The sequence below is a fragment of the Tasmannia lanceolata genome, unplaced genomic scaffold (genome assembly GCF_043159265.1).
Source record: "Tasmannia lanceolata isolate RefF3 unplaced genomic scaffold, GAP_Taslan_0.1 ptg000020l, whole genome shotgun sequence".
Classification (NCBI taxonomy): Eukaryota; Viridiplantae; Streptophyta; class Magnoliopsida; order Canellales; family Winteraceae; genus Tasmannia; species Tasmannia lanceolata.
Genome location: NW_027518697.1, coordinates 24,172,468 through 24,193,845, shown reverse-complemented (window position 1 = coordinate 24,193,845; position 21,378 = coordinate 24,172,468). Strand labels below are relative to the sequence as shown.

General features: G+C 39.1%; 1 long non-coding RNA gene across 1 annotated transcript in view; it reads right to left on the bottom strand.

Annotated features, from left to right (window-relative positions):
• LOC143854566 (uncharacterized) overlaps positions 1-18,724 on the bottom strand; it is a 43,386-nt gene extending 24,662 nt beyond the window's left edge. Inside the window, exon 1 of the long non-coding RNA XR_013237546.1 lies at positions 18,272-18,724. This is a non-coding gene — a long non-coding RNA (uncharacterized LOC143854566). The remainder of the gene's footprint in view (positions 1-18,271) is intronic.
• Between the last annotated feature and the right edge of the window lie 2,654 nt (positions 18,725-21,378).

Here is a 21,378-nt window from a genome sequence, read left to right as displayed (position 1 = left end):
AATGTGCAAATTCGTGTTTCCTTTTCTTTTAGAGAGTCTTTGACTCATCTATCCTTTAGTTGGTGTTATTGGAGTCTTTGACTCATGTTTCCATTTCTTTTAGAGAGTCTTTGACTCATTCGTTCTTTTGTTGTACTACTAGGAAGTCTTTGACTCATTGGTTCTTCTGTTGGCGTTATTTGGGAGTCTTTGACTCATTCCTCCTCTAAGTTGTAGTATTAGAGAGTCTCTGACTCATTTGTTCCCCTCTTTAGTGTTGTTAGTTCGGAGTTTCTCCTTTAGAGTTGTTGATTACTTCGCTTTTGATTAGAGGCTAACTCAGTCTTATTAGAGCTTTGCTTGCTTAGGATCTTGGACCATTTTCTCTCTTCTTGGGACGCTATCTTTCTTGTTGTGGTTTGTCTCTTTGAGACGCTAGTTGCTTATTCGGGGTTTCCCCTTTTGCTTTAGGGCTTTGCCCTAGTTTGTGGTATTACTTGCGTGTTCCCTTTAAGATTAAAAATATTTTAAGGTCCTGAGCATTGGAAAAGCTATAAAATCCAAAAACATTAGAAATTTAAAACTCAAAAAAACATTTGAAAACATCAAAAACCTTAAAAAAAATCTAAAGTGTTGAGTGTTTCTTTTAGAAGCGTATTAGGCGAGTTCGATTTTCGAACTACGTTGGCTTGATCCTCTTCCGAGGTACGTAGTGCAGCTTGGGATTTACATCCCAAGTCCAGCCAAACTTTTTTTGTAAATAAACGTTTTAAACCTTCTTCAAAAACCTTTAAAATATTGTTTTTCAAAAGACCTTCCTCTAGAGTTAGGAGTTTCTCCTCGATAGAGAATTTTAGAGTTAGGGTTTTTCTTTTGATAGGTTGTTTGATTGATTGTTTGCTGTGTGCTTGTTTTAGAGTTAGAGGTCTGTCCTAGAGTTATAGGAGCGCCTCCGTCCGGTCAGTTGGCGATCCACATCGCCGAGTGATGACTAGAGTAGGATACGCTAGTCCACCCTTGGTTTTCCTTAGGAAATACAGCCTAGTCACACATAGGTTGTAAGAACCACCTGCATCAGCGTAGGGCTAATCTGCATTTAGTTAGGGCATATAGGGTGTCCTAAAATTCACAATTCACTGGAATTTAAATAATCGTACAATAAACTTTAATAATTGGTCCGGTCTTTTAGATCGAGTTTAGGATAGAGGGCTAGGTGTCTTAGGCATCATAACTTAGAATAGGCGCGAAGAACTACGTTGCCTTGATTCTCGTGGAGGCGGGGATACGTAGGCTTCTTTGGATGAATACCAGACCATCTGAGGACTCGGGCTAATCACTTTTAAAACTGTTGAAACAATCAAATCACTTAGGATTTTCCATGAAATTAGAATTTTAGGAGAACTTTCACTTAGATTGAATCCAAACCAATTAAGAAATCAAGATACACATTTAGGATTCACATTGAAATTAGATCATAGGATGCATGTCACATAGATAGCACATTAACAGAGAGTTGAATGAGCCATTAAAAATGAATTTAAAAGAGTTAACTTTTGGAATTGAAGACCGATTATCGGGCAGGAATGGTGCATGTGGTGGATAAATCCCCATACCTTCCATTCTTGTAACCAGGTAGCGAGTCTAGATTTCTGGTTAATTATGGGTCCTAGATCCCACATCTAGGTGGCGACTCTGTCAGTCTCTTTTGTGTGGAATTCGGATTGCCTTAGTGATCCCAAGTTCACATAAAAGACGAATTAAAATTAATAATAAAAGGCACACGCCAATCGCGTGGGTACGAGAGACCAAGAGAAGAGAGCGTGGCGGCGCGCCACCACCCCTCTCGCGGGATCGGGTCCCACAGACTGGCGACTCTGCTGGGGATTTATCCCCATTGAGTTACTCGGATCAGCCCATTGAAATGATTTAGGAGGACACAACCTACTTAGGTAGGGGACCCATCAATTGGATGGTCTGGATCGTCATAGAGGAATGATTTAAGGGGGCACAACCAATTTACATTGCGACCCACCATTTGAACGGTCAAGATCATCAATTGTCGCCCATCAAATGGACGGTTCGGATCATCAAATGGGAGTGATTTAAAAATGGGGTAACATATTCACATTTTGATCTATTGGATGGTTTGGATCAGCCCATAGGATTGATTAGTGGAGCACAAATTAAATCACATCGCAGCCCACTATTTGAACGGTCAAGATCATCAATTGTCGCCCATCAAATGGACGGTTCGGATCATCAAATGGGAGTGATTTAAAAATGGGGTAACATATTCACATTTTGATCTATTGGATGGCTTGGATCAGCCCATAGGATTGATTAGCGGAGCACAAATTAAATCACATTGTCGCCCATCAAATGAACGGTTCCGATCATACTTTGGAGTGGGGCATATGATTTTATGCACAATTGGGAATTTGGTCACATATGGGACCCATTTGGATTATCTTTTACCTACTCAAAAGGACTTTAAAAAACATGCATGGGGCCACACACATGTCAAAATTCAATGTCCACAATGGTGGCCACCTACCATGGAATATGTCCACAATGGTGGCCACCTACCATGGAATAAGTCCACAATGGTGGCCACCACCCTCCCATTCCTTTGCTATAAATGGTTCAATGAGGGTGAGTAAGAAGGAGGGAGAACTCATTTCTCTTCTATCATGTGTTCTAACAAAGTTGCTATGAGGGGTTGAAAAGAAAAAAAAAGAAAAAGAAACAAGAAAAGAAGAAAAAGAAACAAAAAAGAAGCAAAAAGAGAAAGAAAGCGGAAGCGATCGCACGGAGGCGGAATTTTTGAGTTTTTCGGCTCTCGGATTCGGCGAGGATTTCGATCACAGGTAGGTACACCGTTCTCGGAATTTTTTTTAGAATTATTTGGTATATTTTCGGATTTTTGCATGATTTTTAACAAAGAAAACTAAACGATATACTAAACAGATTCCAAAAATAATGAAATTTCGTGGGAAAATAATATGATAATGATACATTCTACCATGAATTTGTGAGCATTTTTGGATTTTGTTTGGTATATTATTTTACGCCTTCTTTGAAAATTATCAGATTTTGGGAGAATTGCTACTGATGTCAAATCACAGATACAATTCTCCAAATTTTTACAGTAGTCTTAAATTCTATACTTCTTGCTTCTGTAAAAGTTTCAAGTGATTTGGATCTTGTTTCATATGAGCTGTAGTGTTAATTCATAATCTGGTTTGAAATTTGAAAAATCCGAAACTGATAGTAAATAGTTTTCTAAATTCATGGAAATCTCACAGCATGCTATTTTCACTTATCTCTTACTACTGTAGAAATTTCATGGAATTTAGATATCTATTTCTAGTAGTTTATGTGTTATTTTTGCAATCTGGTTAATTAATTTTTAAATCCATATTAAATATGAGTTTAATGTAAAAATCTGTAAAAATCTTCCAGTAAATTACATCTCATCATATCTTGTTGGTGGAGAAGTTTCAACTCATTTCGAGTTCGTTTGCAACAGCTTCACTTGTAAAATCACTCATATGGTTAAAAATTGGTAAAATCCATTAAAAAAATAAAAATTAAGTGAAAATCATCTTAAAATCTCTAAAGCACCTTCATCTTTGTGTGTGTTTGGGAGACCCGCCCGGTCTCATTCTCTCGTTAGTCCTCTTTGTGCGCCGTTTGGTTTTGGAAGAACGCCCTACTCGGCTTGGCTTCATACCCCTACCCTTATGGGTATTGGGTTGCACATTTGTTGCACCCTAGGGCTAGGTAGCTGTCCGGCCCGGCTGGGTGTTTTACCTCTGCCAAATGTGCAAATTCGTGTTTCCTTTTCTTTTAGAGAGTCTTTGACTCATCTATCCTTTAGTTGGTGTTATTGGAGTCTTTGACTCATGTTTCCATTTCTTTTAGAGAGTCTTTGACTCATTCGTTCTTTTGTTGTACTACTAGGAAGTCTTTGACTCATTGGTTCTTCTGTTGGCGTTATTTGGGAGTCTTTGACTCATTCCTCCTCTAAGTTGTAGTATTAGAGAGTCTCTGACTCATTTGTTCCCCTCTTTAGTGTTGTTAGTTCGGAGTTTCTCCTTTAGAGTTGTTGATTACTTCGCTTTTGATTAGAGGCTAACTCAGTCTTATTAGAGCTTTGCTTGCTTAGGATCTTGGACCATTTTCTCTCTTCTTGGGACGCTATCTTTCTTGTTGTGGTTTGTCTCTTTGAGACGCTAGTTGCTTATTCGGGATTTCCCCTTTTGCTTTAGGGCTTTGCCCTAGTTTGTGGTATTACTTGCGTGTTCCCTTTAAGATTAAAAATATTTTAAGGTCCTGAGCATTGGAAAAGCTATAAAATCCAAAAACATTAGAAATTTAAAACTCAAAAAACATTTGAAAACATCAAAAACCTTAAAAAAAATCTAAAGTGTTGAGTGTTTCTTTTAGAAGCGTATTAGGCGAGTTCGATATTCGAACTACGTTGGCTTGATCCTCTTCCGAGGTACGTAGTGCAGCTTGGGATTTACATCCCAAGTCCAGCCAAACCTTTTTTGTAAATAAACGTTTTAAACCTTCTTCAAAAACCTTTAAAATATAGTTTTCAAAAGACCTTCCTCTAGAGTTAGGAGTTTCTCCTCGATAGAGAATTTTAGAGTTAGGGTTTTTCTTTTGATAGGTTGTTTGATTGATTGTTTGCTGTGTGCTTGTTTTAGAGTTAGAGGTCTGTCCTAGAGTTATAGGAGCGCCTCCGTCCGGTCAGTCGGCGATCCATATCGCCGAGTGATGACTAGAGTAGGATACGCTAGTCCACCCTTGGTTTTCCGTAGGAAATACAGCCTAGTCACACATAGGTTGTAAGAACCACCTGCATTAGCTTAGGGCTAATCTGCATTTAGTTAGGGCATATAGGGTGTCATAAAATCCACAATTCACTGAAATTTAAATAATCGTACAAGAAACTTTAATAACCGGTTCGGTCTTTTAGATCGAGTCTAGGATAGAAGTCTAGGTGTCTTAGGCATCCTAGCTTAGAATAGGCGCGAAGAACTACGTTGCCTTGATTCTCGTGGAGGCGGGGATACGTAGGCTTCTTTGGATGAATACCAGACCATCTGAGGACTCGGGCTAATCACTTTTAAAACTGTTGAAACAATCAAATCACTTAGGATTTTCCATGAAATTAGAATTTTAGGAGAACTTTCACTTAGATTGAATCCAAACCAATTAAGAAATCAAGATACACATTTAGGATTCACATTGAAATTAGATCATAGGATGCATGTCACATAGTTCGCACATTAACAGAGAGTTGAATGAGCCATTTAAAATGAATTTAAAAGAGTTAACTTTTGGAATTGAAGACCGATTATCGGGCAGGAATGGTGCATGTGGTGGATAAATCCCCATACCTTCCATTCTTGTAACCAGGTAGCGAGTCTAGATTTCTGGTTAATTATGGGTCCTAGATCCCACATCTAGGTGGCGACTCTGTCAGTCTCTTTTGTGTGGAATTCGGATTGCCTTAGTGATCCCAAGTTCACATAAAAGACGAATTAAAATCAATAATGAAAGGCACACGCCAATCGCGTGGGTACGAGAGACCAAGAGATAGTGCGTGGCGGCTCGCGCCACCACCCCTCTCGCGGGATCGGGTCCCACAGACTGGCGACTCTGCTGGGGACAACCTAACTTCATTACAATTCCAAAGGATAACTCATTTGAATCTATTTCAACCGGCTCATGAAAACTCTATCTCTTTTATGCTTGTTAGATTACTTTGTATGCTTTATTTTCTCATCACATTTACTCAAACTTAATCTAACAAAACCTGAAGGCATCATAGATTGCGCGAACTTATTGCACACACTTACATCACTTTCATCTAAACCCCTGCATCTCACATGCACACACGTCCTATTTTAGGAACCCGGAGTGTTATCTAGCATGGTTGACTGGGATTTCATCACCTGGTGCCTCTGTGCTAGAGAAGCATTCCACCCTTAGCCTAGTACCTTTATGGTACGTAAACGGATCTCTTGTTCACGTACTGATACGCCGGACACTGGTACAGTATATCGAACATGGATTCGCGCTAAGGGAACTCTTGGCCTTACCCCTAGATTAACCCACACATGCATGTAGTATACGAACACATGTGCATCACGTGTGTGAGCCTAGTTTAGGATATCCTACCCATTTGTGTCTAGATTAGGCCGTAGTTCATCTTCCAATGGCTACGATCGGTCATAGGTACACAAACAAAGTCATGAGTCGAGATCCTCTCTCCACTCCGCTGGATTAGGGTTAGGATTGATGCCTTCAGGTAACACTGATAAAATGTGCGAAGATTAAAAAAAACTTTTCCTTTGGGGTTAGGATGTAAATCCCATTCATTTCCAAAGATCTCATAGGATTAGTCATTCATGATCCATCCGTTGAAAGCAATCTTATGCTATCTCATCTCATCTTGATCTAATCATATTGATCTACAGTTGTTGATATCCATCATTCAGATTTTAGATCTGGCCCTTGACTCTACTTTTGTCATTCTTATGGCCATGGTCTATTATCTGAGCCATTGATTTTTCATTGATCAATGTTTACCTATCATATATCTTTTACCCTTGGATCATATCGAAATCATTGATGGAAAAGTTTGATCTTACCTGTATTCTTTGAGTGCATGATCGTTGCTGAGATCGAAACTTATTTTGATTAGGGATGTTTATCGTTCCTGACTCTTTCATTCACAAAAGAAGAACGGTTATACCCAAAGAACATCTTAAGGAATAGATTGAGGATTCTTTCCAAAATTAACATACCCGTTGATGTATGTCAAGATTACTCTTTTCTCTATTTGTTTAGAATTTTTATCCCATGACTATTGAGATAGTGTGATTGCTTCTAAGTCAAAAGTCTGTGTTCAACAAAAAGCCCTTCTTCCAAAAGACTGACCATTTCTGAATTCATTCGATACATCAGTCTATTGCTTTACCCACATTGTCAGCATAAGCCTTTTGTTGCCCCATTTAAACTAGACCTTGTGGAGTTGCCTTTTCTGGGATTCCTACTTCAGGATCGAACTTTGTAATTATCATTATCATGAAGAAAGGTGTATCACCTATAAACTTTCAGTGCCGGTTCACTACCTTTGAAGAAGTGTCCTGTGTCTTTAGATTTGTCTTTCATTGAGTGTACATCAACTTTCTTCTCTCGAAGTTGGAAAAGTTCAGTTATGTTGATGTTAAAAAAAGAAAAGAAAATGTGTCATGTCAATCAGTCTTTCTCGTTCAGAGTCGGTGTTTAGCTTTTTGATTAAATTCAATGTAGAGCCTACTGAGGCGCGTTCAAAGTCATCTATGTACTTCAAAGTATTTCAATTCAATAAAGCATTTGAGTCTGTATCTTCAATTTTTTATGATTCACTCTTGGATTAAATGTTTAAAACAACTACAAGACCCCCTTCTCGGATGAGAATGCAGACGAAATTCCCCTCGAGATTTGAAAGATGGTCAAACGAGAGGAAGAGCGTCGAGCATAGCCACTTGAAGAAGAAATCGAAGCCATTGATAGTGGTATCGAAATTCGAAACTCGGGAGAAATGGATTGGAAAAACTTTATCTCCTAAGGAGCGCAAAGAATTGATAAACCTGTTTAGAGGGGTTTGAGGTAGTCTTGCTTGATCCTATAAGGATAAACCAGGGGAATGCCCTGTCGTTGAGCAAAGCAAGACTTCATCTGCTTTAGACATCCAGTTGAAGAGTACAATTTTAAAGAGATAAGCATCAGATATCCTGTGGAGCTGATGAAGAAGTGAGAGAAGACTTTCTCGAAATGAAGTCATAGATTTGAGCCCTAAAAGAAAAATTGGGCTGTGTATTTTCATTATGATTTCAAGGCAAGATGGGAGTGAAGCACAGTGGTTGAAGTTTTGCCAGAAAACCGCCAGACTCCTCGAATAAAATTTTTCAAAGGCTTTGAACCTTAAACAAAAGAGCTTGTACATCAAATACATCAGGAGGCCATCATTGGACGTTTGAGCCTTAATAGCCAAAATCCAACGTTTTAAAATCCTTTTGAGAACCCTTTTCAAACACATTATAAATCCGGGGCATTTATGCACCCGAACTACGTCGGACCTGATCCCCATTTCTTCAGGGGTACGTAGGCAACTTGATTAATTCAGGTTCGGTCAAACCTTGGGATAAAATCCCTTTTCAAAATTTTGAAGCTAAATGCTAAACCATTCTTTGAAAAATCCTTAACCGAACTACGTCGACTCTGATCCCAGTTGAAGAGTAAAATTTTAAAGAGATAAGCATCAGACATCCTGTGGAGCTGATGAAATACTGAGAGAAGATTTTCGGACAAGGAGTTGTGGAATCTTGAGCATAAATCCAAGATCTTTGAGATGAGAGTGGAGCACAGTGGTTGAAGTTTTGCCAGAAAACCGCCAGACTCCTCGATAAAAAAAAAAATTCTAAGTCTTTGAACCTCAGCATTCAAGAGCTTGTACATCATATACATCAGGAGGCCATCATTGGACATTTGAGCCTTAATAGCCAAAATCCTAAAATCCTTTTGAGAACCCTTTGGGCCAACAATTTAAAGCCAATGTTTCTTTTCAAACACATTATAAATCCGGGGCATTTATGCACCCGAACTACGTCGGACCTGATCCCCATTTCTTCAGGGGTACGTAGGCAACTTGATTAATTCAGGTTCGGTCAAACCTTGGGATAAAATCCCTTTTCAAAATTTTGAAGCTAAATGCTAAACCATTCTTTGAAAAATCCTTAAGCGAACTACGCGGACCTGATCCTCCATTTTTGGGGTACGTAGGTAGTCTGGCTAGACCAGATTCGGTCCAAATCCTTAGAACCTTAGGTATTCAACCCTTTTGAACCCGAGCCCACCTAGAAAGTCCTTCTGGTGAAACAAGTAAAGGTTCGAGGCGAATGAAAAGAAAAACAGAAAGAAAAGAATGAGAGTCTGAAGATCCGCTAGGTTGAAAACCCGAAAGGGCGGCCTAGAGAAAGGTGAAAGTCGTTTTTTCTTGCTAAGTCAGCAAGCAAAATGATTGACTTATCAGAAAGTAAGGGTAGTGGTATGCTGGATTGAAAACTTGAAGAGACAATCTAGTCAGAGGCAAATACTTCCCATGAAAAGTTGAGTTGAATAGAAGCAGAAGGAGTTCCTCAGTTACGTAGAATTCCTAAGTTTGAGTACAAGCAAAAATTGAGATAAGTAGTCTTTTAGACTGAAAGCTTGGAAAGCAAAAGTTGAGATAAGTGGTCTTTTAGACTGAAAACTTGGAAGACATTAATTTTGACTTCTTCCGAAAAGACAAATCAATGAGACTGAGAAGCAACCTCTATAGGGCAGGATCCTGGAATCCGAATAGTGTCAGCAAGGCTTACTTTGACACCTTTTTAAACTAGGGGCATTAAAACCGAGCAATCCGAAGGGGTATAACCATGACGGATGTCCTGATGGAGGAAACTAGAGCCTTTTGGCATGGTTTTTGAGACTACTCTAAGAGTGGCTGACCTTACCATTTAAAAATAACACATTTGATTTAAGAGTGAATCAAAATTTAGTCAAGTCCCATGAATATTGTAAGTCTTCTTTGAAAGAGTCCTCAGGAGTTTGTTCCTTGTTTCTCATTGTTTTCTTTTAGAATCAAAAGTGTTTGGCACTGGAGAGAATGGGTGTACACCTTCCGAAATGTAAAGAAAAATCTAGAGTAGATCCTGGTTTAAGAATCAAAGAAGGGCAAGAGATTTGTTATTCAGACCTGCCTGAAACATCAAAGCCTCAAGCACTGAGCAAAATGAAGAACTCTTACGTTCAGCCTTTGTGAAGGTGGTCTTACCATTATACCAAAGAAAGAACCCATGCAAACTCAAATTTTTCCTACTTACCTTGGTTCTGCTTTCTTAAAACCTTGTCATGGAAGCACATCATACTAGGGGCATCTTTTATGACTTGCGTCATAAAAGATATTACACAATGATAACTGGGATATCTATTCTTAGCAAATAGAAACCAGAGAAGCTTGAACATACTCTTTGAGTTGAATTCCCTTGATCAAGTTGTTTCTTTTGGAGTCAAAGTTTCATAAACTTCAATTCCCAGCGGGGTATATAATCTACTCCTGCATCCTTCAAACCTCATTAGAATGCTTTTCATCTGTTAAAGAGAGTCAGCACCTAAAAATCTCATCAATCTACTTGAGTTTTGCTTTCAGCAAAGATCATGCACTCCAATTTATTCTCAGCAGGAGATAGCTATGCTATCAATGAACTCGATATAAGATCGATAAAAATTTTGTGTTGATTTGAGACTCTTTGAGTAGTTAAGGCCCTTTGAGTGTTACAGACTCTTCGGGTAATTGAGACTCTCTGAGTATAAATGTTTTGATTTGTTTTGAGACTCTTTGAGTAGTTGAGACCCTTTGAGTGTTACAGACTCTTCGGGTAGTTGAGACTCTTTGAGTATAAACGTTTTTGTGTTAATTTGAGACTCTTTGAGTAGTTGAGACCCTTTGAGTGTTACAGACTCTTCGGGTAGTTGAGACTCTTTGAGTATAAATGTTTTTATGTTGTAATTTGAGACTCTTTGAGTAGTTGAGACCCTTTGAGTGTTACAGACTCTTCGGGAAGTTGAGACTCTTTGAGTATAAATGTTTTTTTGGTGTATTTAAGACTCTTTGAGTAGTTGAGACCCTTTGAGTGTTACAGACTCTTCGGGTAGTTGAGACTCTTTGAGTATAAATGTTTTTGTGTTGGTTTGAGACTCTTTGAGTAGTTGAGACCCTTTGAGTGTTACAGACTCTTCGGGTAGTTGAGACTCTTTGAGTATAAATATTTTCGTGTCGGTTTAAGACTCTTTGAGTAGTTAAGACCCTTTGAGTGTTACAGACTCTTCGGGTAGTTGAGACTTTTTGAGTATAAAGGTTTTTTGTGTGTATTTGAGACTCTTTGAGTAGTTGAGACCCTTTGAGTGTTACAGACTCTTCGGGTAGTTGAGACTCTTTGAGTATAAATGTTTTTGTGTTGATTTGAGACTCTTTGAGTAGTTGAGACCCTTTGAGTGTTATAGACTCTTCGGGTAGTTGAGACTCCTTGAGTATAAATGTTTTATGTTGGTTTGAGACTCTTTGAGTAGTTGAGACCCTTTGAGTGTTACAGACTCTTCGGGTAGTTGAGACTCTTTGAGTATAAATAGTTTCTTTGATGTGTTTGAGACTATTTGAGTAGTTGAGACCCTTTGAGTGTTACAGACTCTTCGGGTAGTTGAGGCTCTTTGAGTATAAAGGTTTCTCTATGTAGTTGAGACTCTTTCGAGTATAAAGGTTTTTGCATGTGTTTGAGACTCTTTGAGTAGTTGAGACCCTTTGAGTGTTACAGACTCTTCGGGTGGTTGAGGCTCTTTGAGTATAAAGATTTCTATGTGTTTGAAGCTCTCTGAGTGTTTGATTTGAGACTCTATGAGTGTTACATACTCTTTGAGTAATTTGATTTGATATTCTTTGAAGGATTGATTTACGTCTGCATCGATAGTGGTCTGCTTTCTTTGAGGTAATTTTATTGGGTTCGTTTTCTTAAAAGCTTTGTTTTAACAGAGTATGTTTGTGTTTGCTTTAATAGAGTCTTTGCGTATTGATTTAAACAGTTGAGTCATGAGTATTAGGGAGAGACTATCTCTTTGAGTTGTCGTTGCCGAGTTAAGAGTCGGTGAGAGGCTATCTCCCTATTGTTGGTAGAGTTTTATCTCTGTGAATATCGTTTTAAAACTGAAAACCCAAAAATTTGCTTTGCTTTCGGGTCAGTCAAAATGTGTCGTCTGTTCAGCTTTGCCATTCGCGTGTTACACACGCTTTGCCAAAGAGGGGCATCTGTAGACACCCCATTTTGACCGGACCCAAGTTCGCTATGCTTGGGCGAAATCCCGTTCAATCATTTCCGCCATGTTTCACACTTTTCCGTTAAGTGTTGAGAGAGATTATTCCCAAGAATCCGAACAAGAGAGAATTTGGATCCGATTGATGGGCCCGTCTTGAGCATTTGTTTAGATTTGGATCAAACAGGGTGGCCCGCACATTGTTTTAGTGAAAAATGAGTTTTGAACCTACTTCGATCCAACACCTAAAGATGATCATCAAGAGAACGGTCAAGATCTCAGAGAAGTCGTTTTAACAACCAATTTTGTTTCGATCATCAGGTTGAGTTACTCGGATCAGCCCATTGAAATGATTTAGGAGGACACAACCTACTTAGGTAGGGGACCCATCAATTGGATGGTCTGGATCGTCATAGAGGAATGATTTAAGGGGGCACAACCAATTTACATTGCGACCCACCATTTGAACGGTCAAGATCATCAATTGTCGCCCATCAAATGGACGGTTCGGATCATCAAATGGGAATGATTTAAAAATGGGGTAACATATTCACATTTTGATCTATTGGATGGTTTGGATCAGCCCATAGGATTGATTAGTGGAGCACAAATTAAATCACATCGCAGCCCACTATTTGAACGGTCAAGATCATCAATTGTCGCCCATCAAATGGACGGTTCGGATCATCAAATAGGAGTGATTTAAAAATGGGGTAACATATTCACATTTTGATCTATTGGATGGCTTGGATCAGCCCATAGGATTGATTAGCGGAGCACAAATTAAATCACATTGTCGCCCATCAAATGAACGGTTCCGATCATACTTTGGAGTGGGGCATATGATTTTATGCACAATTGGGAATTTGGTCACATATGGGACCCATTTGGGTTATCTTTTACCTACTCAAAAGAACTTTAAAAAACATGCATGGGGCCACACACATGTCAAAATTCAATGTCCACAATGGTGGCCACCTACCATGGAATATGTCCACAATGGTGGCCACCTACCATGGAATAAGTCCACAATGGTGGCCACCACCCTCCCATTCCTTTGCTATAAATGGTTCAATGAGGGTGAGTAAGAGGGAAGAACTCATTTCTCTTCTATCATGTGTTCTAACAAAGTTGCTATGAGGGGTTGAAAAGAAAAAAAAAGAAAAGAAACAAGAAAAGAAGAAAAAGAAACAAAAAAGAAGCAAAAAGAGAAAGAAAGCGGAAGCGATCGCACGGAGGCGGAATTTTCGAGTTTTTCGGCTCTCGGATTCGGCGAGGATTTCGATCACAGGTAGGTACACCGTTCTCGGAATTGTTTAGAATTATTTGGTATATTTTCGGATTTTTGTATGATTTTTAACGAAGAAAACTAAAAGATATACTAAACAGATTCCAAAAATAATGAAATTTCGTGGGAAAATAATATGATAATGATACATTCTACCATGAATTTGTGAGCATTTTTGGATTTTGTTTGGTATATTATTTTACGCATTCTTTGAAAATTATCAGATTTTGGGAGAATTGTTACTGATGTCAAATCACAGATTCAATTCTCCAAATTTTTACAGTAGTCTTAAATTCTATACTTCTTGCTTCTGTAAAAGTTTCAAGTGATTTTGATCTTGTTTCATATGAGCTGTAGTCTTAATTCATAATCTGGTTTGACATTTGAAAAATCCGAAACTGATAGTAAATAGTTTTCTAAATTCATGAAAATCTCACAGCATGCTATTTTCACTTATATCTTACTACTGTAGAAATTTCATGGAATTTAGATTTCTATTTCTAGTAGTTTCTGTGTTATTTTTGCAATCTGGTCAATTAATTTTTAAATCCAAATTAAATATGAGTTTAATGTAATAATCTATAAAAATATTCCAGTAAGTTACATCTCATCATATCTTGTTGCTGGAGAAGTTTCAACTCATTTTGAGTTCGTTTGCAACAACTTCACTTGTAAAATCACTCATATGATTAAAATTGATAAAATTCATTGAAAATCCGAAATTAATTGAAAATCATCTTAAAATCTCTAAAGGACCTTAAATTCTGTCACATCTTAATTCCTTAAGAAGGTCTGCTTTGCCTCATTTGTAGAATCCTCTCTGAGGTTGCACCTCAATTTGTGCCTCTGTTAATTAGAGACCAATTTGGTCAATTAGTTGTCTTAGCCTTGCTTCCCCCTTGCAAGGGCAATGATAAGGTTACTTGGAGCCCATCTTTGTGTTTGTTTGGGAGACCCGCCCGGTCTCATTCTCTCGTTAGTCCTCTTTGTGCGCCGTTTGGTTTTGGGAGAACACCATACTCGGCTTGGCTTCATACCCCTACCCTTATGGGTATTGGGTTGCACATTTGTTGCACCCTAGGGCTAGGTAGCTGTCCGGCCCGGCTGGGTGTTTTACCTCTGCCAAATGTGCAAATTCGTGTTTCCTTTTCTTTTAGAGAGTCTTTGACTCATCTATCCTTTAGTTGGTGTTATTGGAGTCTTTGACTCATGTTTCCATTTCTTTTAGAGAGTCTTTGACTCATTCGTTCTTTTGTTGTACTACTAGGAAGTCTTTGACTCATTGGTTCTTCTGTTGGCGTTATTTGGGAGTCTTTGACTCATTCCTCCTCTAAGTTGTAGTATTAGAGAGTCTCTGACTCATTTGTTCCCCTCTTTAGTGTTGTTAGTTCGGAGTTTCTCCTTTAGAGTTGTTGATTACTTCGCTTTTGATTAGAGGCTAACTCAGTCTTATTAGAGCTTTGCTTGCTTAGGATCTTGGACCATTTTCTCTCTTCTTGGGACGCTATCTTTCTTGTTGTGGTTTGTCTCTTTGAGACGCTAGTTGCTTATTCGGGGTTTCCCCTTTTGCTTTAGGGCTTTGCCCTAGTTTGTGGTATTACTTGCGTGTTCCCTTTAAGATTAAAAATATTTTAAGGTCCTGAGCATTGGAAAAGCTATAAAATCCAAAAACATTAGAAATTTAAAACTCAAAAAAACATTTGAAAACATCAAAAACCTTAAAAAAAATCTAAAGTGTTGAGTGTTTCTTTTAGAAGCGTATTAGGCGAGTTCGATTTTCGAACTACGTTGGCTTGATCCTCTTCCGAGGTACGTAGTGCAGCTTGGGATTTACATCCCAAGTCCAGCCAAACTTTTTTTGTAAATAAACGTTTTAAACCTTCTTCAAAAACCTTTAAAATATTGTTTTTCAAAAGACCTTCCTCTAGAGTTAGGAGTTTCTCCTCGATAGAGAATTTTAGAGTTAGGGTTTTTCTTTTGATAGGTTGTTTGATTGATTGTTTGCTGTGTGCTTGTTTTAGAGTTAGAGGTCTGTCCTAGAGTTATAGGAGCGCCTCCGTCCGGTCAGTTGGCGATCCACATCGCCGAGTGATGACTAGAGTAGGATACGCTAGTCCACCCTTGGTTTTCCTTAGGAAATACAGCCTAGTCACACATAGGTTGTAAGAACCACCTGCATCAGCGTAGGGCTAATCTGCATTTAGTTAGGGCATATAGGGTGTCCTAAAATTCACAATTCACTGGAATTTAAATAATCGTACAATAAACTTTAATAATTGGTCCGGTCTTTTAGATCGAGTTTAGGATAGAGGGCTAGGTGTCTTAGGCATCATAACTTAGAATAGGCGCGAAGAACTACGTTGCCTTGATTCTCGTGGAGGCGGGGATACGTAGGCTTCTTTGGATGAATACCAGACCATCTGAGGACTCGGGCTAATCACTTTTAAAACTGTTGAAACAATCAAATCACTTAGGATTTTCCATGAAATTAGAATTTTAGGAGAACTTTCACTTAGATTGAATCCAAACCAATTAAGAAATCAAGATACACATTTAGGATTCACATTGAAATTAGATCATAGGATGCATGTCACATAGATAGCACATTAACAGAGAGTTGAATGAGCCATTAAAAATGAATTTAAAAGAGTTAACTTTTGGAATTGAAGACCGATTATCGGGCAGGAATGGTGCATGTGGTGGATAAATCCCCATACCTTCCATTCTTGTAACCAGGTAGCGAGTCTAGATTTCTGGTTAATTATGGGTCCTAGATCCCACATCTAGGTGGCGACTCTGTCAGTCTCTTTTGTGTGGAATTCGGATTGCCTTAGTGATCCCAAGTTCACATAAAAGACGAATTAAAATTAATAATAAAAGGCACACGCCAATCGCGTGGGTACGAGAGACCAAGAGAAGAGAGCGTGGCGGCGCGCCACCACCCCTCTCGCGGGATCGGGTCCCACACACGCAAAAGAGTATGATCATGCCACCACCTAGGTAAGGGACATAGGACCCATAAGTGACACTGCAATGGTTTGCGATCCCAGAAGTCTAGATTCTTTACCTGATTACGAGAATGGAAGGTATGGCAAATTACCACCATATGCAAAATTATTGCCCAATAATCCGGTCTTCAATTTCAAAGATTAACTCATTTAAATTTCTTTTAAAAGACTTTTTTAAACTCTCTTGATGTGTAAACTACGGGACATGTATCATAGATGATCTAATTTCAATGTGATTCTTAGGTGTATCTTTTGATTCTCCTGATTCAGTTTGGTTCAATCTATGAAAAAGTTCTCCTAAATCTAATTTGAGGGAATCCTAGATGATTTAGTTGATTTATTTTCGCCATTCACAGTTTATACTCATGCGGGCCAGGAGTGCATCTTACATGCAACTACATGCCTACTTTTTTGACGTTTTAAGAAATTGATGAGATTTGGTTTGAGTTGGATTAGATCGATTCGACTACGTAATATGCTCCTAATACTAATGCAATAGACCTAAGTTGCATTTTTAGTATTTTTGTGAACTTTGAATTCCAAGAATTCTTTTTTGGGGAACCTAGAGTGTAATTTCTAAATTCTCCTAAATCCTGAACCTAGAAATTAAAGTTTAAAGATTAAGATTCTGAATTTTTCCATTTTGATGTATGTCTTAGATTCTTTAACGTTTTCGAATTCTCTTGAGAGTTCCACACTTAACAAACTTACTAAGCATGCAATTTCTAATTAAAGCAAGAAACAAAGAACAAAAGCAAGCAATGTAAACATACGATCCCTAAATACACAACAGAAAGTGACTATGCAAAAGCAAATAGCTAAACTAAACATGAAAGAACATGCAAAGACAAGCAAATAAACATGTGATAACAAATTATGCAAGAGGAGATCTTTAGAAGAGCAAGGGGGGAATGAGAAGGGTGCAAGATATGGGTTATAGACACTGTTTGGTTGCAGGAAATAGGTTGCTGGGTGCTGTTTGGTTGCAGGAAATGGTTTTTGGGTGCTGGTAAGGGGTTCGGCCCCTGGTCGAGATACCGTTATCTTCGGTTTAGGATTTGAGTTGGGTTGGGGCTGAATCGGGTTGAATTGAGTTGACTCGGTTTGGGTTGGACCGGTTGGGTCCGGGCTGAACCAGATTAGGTCGGGGCTGAACCGGGTTGGCTCAGATTTGGGTTAACTCGAGTTGGGTTGGCGTTAGGCTTGATGAATTCGGGTCAACAGCCCTATGGTTAACTCTTAAACAATATGCATGGGAGTGTATCATACGACCCTATGGGTTTCGTTCAAACAGTATGCACTGAGAATGTAACACGTGATTATATGGATTTATCCAAGACATGCACATGATTCCTCTTGTTTTATTCGAGTAGTAAGCATGGGAGTAAAATACAGTCATATGGGCTCCTTTCTTTCTAGAGAAAATAACACATGAGCTTTATAAAAACTGGAGTTAGCATGGGGCTGGACACTTGTGAACAATGAAATGACACATGGAATTGGGATCATTAAAATCCAAAAAGAAAATATAAAGCTTTATGAAAACTGAAATTGGCATGGGAGTGCAGATATCAATTTCTTAGTTTCCTTCTGTTGATTAAAAATCTTCTTGCTTTTGAAAGTGATATTACCACCCCTGTTGTTGGTACCCGAGCAACCCCTCCTTGCCATGAGAAAGTGATAATTATAAATACGCTTGAGGGGTGTCCCAAGGGAAAAAGAAAGGCAGATATATCACTTGCTCTTATTTTTTTATTAACTCGTTTTTAACTGGTACAAATCAGTTTTGAGTATAAAACGAGATGGGTTTGGTGGATTCGAACAAATTAGATTTTACATGTTAGACATTGAATTTCTTGTTTTCCATGAATTGATTTTGGATTTGTCAAAAACTGGTTTGGCCCAAAAGAGATCAGTAGTATCTCAACTCTAGAATTCAAAGTTGTGTCTTATTTAGATCCTAACTATATTTCTCAATGTATTTTACTTAATATTCCAATTCATGAAACCATGTCTAGAAGCATAAAATTGAAATTTAAAGTCTTGAAAAGATTGAAGAAGCAAGAATTGTAACATGAAGAACACTTACCTGGACAGTATTTTTTCCACCGAAGAGAATATCGATTAAAGCAATAGCTTTGCCAATAAGTTCTCTCTTGTGAAAAAGGTGGAGAAAAATTCTGAAGAACAAAGAAGCTATGTTTCTGAAAGAAATAGGATCCGAAGAGCTCAAGAATTTCCACAATGAAAAGAGAATGAGAAGGATGATTTTCTGTGTGTCTTCGAGAAGAAGCGTTTGCCTTTTTTCCCTTTTCTTTTTTTTGAAAAAAAACAGCAGCCACTCGTTCAGCAAGTTTTCACAGGCTTATTTGAACGGGTTTCTTTTATGAAGAGCACATTTTCATTCTCTTGGAATACTAGCCATATTTGTAGATATCCTTCTTATTTCTTTCATAGTTATCTCTCTTTTTTTTTCTCCTTTTTCTTTCTTTTTTAGAAAATGTCCACATGTGTTTCCAACTTTCATGTTTCCAAGGATGTCTTGTACTTGCTTTTCTCAAAAATAAGGAATTTAATTGGAAATTACTAAATATTAAGTTGGACACGTTTTCTTCCTATTAAATACCCACCTTCCAACTTTTATCTCCAAATTAATGCTAACTTTGAGTTTTTTATTTAAAATAATAAATGCTATGAAAGGATAAGGGACGAATTCCCTTTCTGCCCAAAGTGGCTGCTCGTGTGGCCTTGTCCAAAATCAATGAGAAGATACCAAAATTCCCTGTGGAGAAAGTGAGTGTAACTCCTAAAATCTAAAACAAGTTCATCAACTCCTCTCCATGAGACCGAATGTGTATTTTAGGTTCTTGCTAATTACACATTTTTGAAACAAATGGTAACTACCAAACATACTCAACACGTTGTAATTTTGGCAACTTCCAATATTGGCCGAAGCTCTATTCTTCTACGATCCAATCTTCAATTTTTAAACTATATGGTAGGCCCCACTACATGACCGAATACCCAATGTGAAGCAAATCCAATTCTTCCAATCACTAGAGGGTCCAAAATGACCAAGTGATTTGTTGAGATCTTTTATAGCTAGCCTTTGGTATTTAGTGTCTTTCAAAAAACTACCCACTAGAGGATTGATTAGGAAGAATACAAGAGGGCCTACCAATATTTACCGAACCCTTTTGGGACTAAAATTTAAAAAACGCCATAGCAGCCACTCACTTCATAGGATGATAAACCGTCCATGTGATGGGCTGTTATGTACATAAATGTGAGCCCCAAGTCATTTCCATAAAACGATTCCAACTGTTCATTTTATAGGTCACAACGCGTTAATTGGTTGCACTCTGCAAATCTCTTACATGGGATGATCCAAACTGTCCATTGAATGGACTATGGTGCAAATGGGTTGCGCCCTGCAAATCGTTTCTAAAAGATGATCTTAACTGTTCAGTTGAATGAGCCATGGTGCAAAATTAGCCATGCCCCCTAATAATCTCCCTAGAACGATCCAAACCGTTCATTTGATGGGCTTTGATGTAAATTGGGTGCGGCCCCCTAAATCGCTTTAGTGGATGATCGTAAATCGCTCCATTGATGGGCCGCCACCTTAAGCTTGAATTACGACAATAATGGGCCCATGCTAGATTGGCCGAAATACACTACGCCTGCCATGAAAATCGGTTTGGCTTATTAGATCCAAATAAGTTAAAAAACTCATGGTTTTCATGAAAAACAATGCATGGCACACTTGCTTGATCCAAATCTAATCAAAATATTCAATACAGGCCCCCCAAATGGGTCCAAATTATCTCTTGTGTAGATTCTTGTGAATAACCCTCCTCAACACTTGGGGAAAAATGCAAAATATGGAGAAAATGACCAAAAAGATTCGAGAAAATGTAAGAGACAGATGCGGGAATGGAAAACACTGAAAAAAATCGATAGAAAAACACTAACTTCTTTGTTGACTTAAGCAAAGCAAAATGGGGGTGCCTACACCTTGTCTTATTTCCTCCCATTACCATGGCCCAAGACTTAGATCTATCCATCCCTGGGTTACTCGAGGCCTAAATAGTAGACGTTGAAGCCATGCTAGAAGCAGAGGCTGTCCTTACGCTTCCATCGGAACTGCCAGTGGAACCGATGGCGAAGAGAACCAGAAGGGTCTCCTTAGGAAAGAAGCTGATGTAGGAGGAGGAGATAAAGGAGGAAGCTGCCATGCCTCTCTCTCTCTCTCTCCCCCGACCGGCGCCCAAAAAGAGGCCAATGAAGGTTGCTCCTCCCTCTCCCGCTCCGTCACACAACGAGTGCGGGATGTATGACTTGAAAGGACTCCGGCTGTTCGGTTGCAACTACCGCTGCTTGGCGAGATGCACCAAGGATAGAAGCTTGGCATTTGCTGCCCAGTACGTCAAATTGACAGAGGAGCTGTGTGAGTTGGAGATGAAGGCCGCCCTTCTAGAAGAGGAAAATGCAGCACTGCACGCCCGCATCGCAGAGCTGTCGGGGAATGCTGGTCCCTCGGAGGTTCCTCCTGAGGTGAACCCTACCGAGTGATGTTCCTCAGTACCCTCGGGTTCTAATCTCGTTATCGGGGAGGCAAGACATTGTTCTTTGCACTTCTCGTAGAGTCTGGGGGCAGCTTCTTTTTGGTGGCATGGGAGTTTGGGCGGCCTTCACCAACCTTTTGCTCATCTCAGTTATGATAGTTTTTTTTTTTTTTGGTTACATACTTTTTGGCCTTGAAGCCCTCCATATGTAACTGTGGACCCCGATCCGAGAGAGGCGGGGGGACGTGCCCCCACGCGAGTCTCAGGATCATCCACGTGAAGGAGAGCTCCACCAAGGAACTCTTGAAAGAGTGCCCCTCACAGCATGAGTGGCGATGCAAAGTGAGATACCTCCCGATTCGGGGACTAGCCCGGATTCGAGGCGTACCTTAAACAAAGAAAGAGTCGTCATCCAAGGAAATAGGCCCTGGATCCCATGCTGTGCTCTGTCGCAACAGATAACCAGAGATACAAAAGGTCCGTGCCTGATTACGAATGAGGAAGGGGTTAGGCGCCCCCAATTCGCCCAAGTGCAAGCACCTGGTCTCTTATGCCATTTATTATTAACTTTGAAGAGTTTTGGGCAAAAATCATGTGAAATGGGAACAATCATCCCCGAGAAAACGTC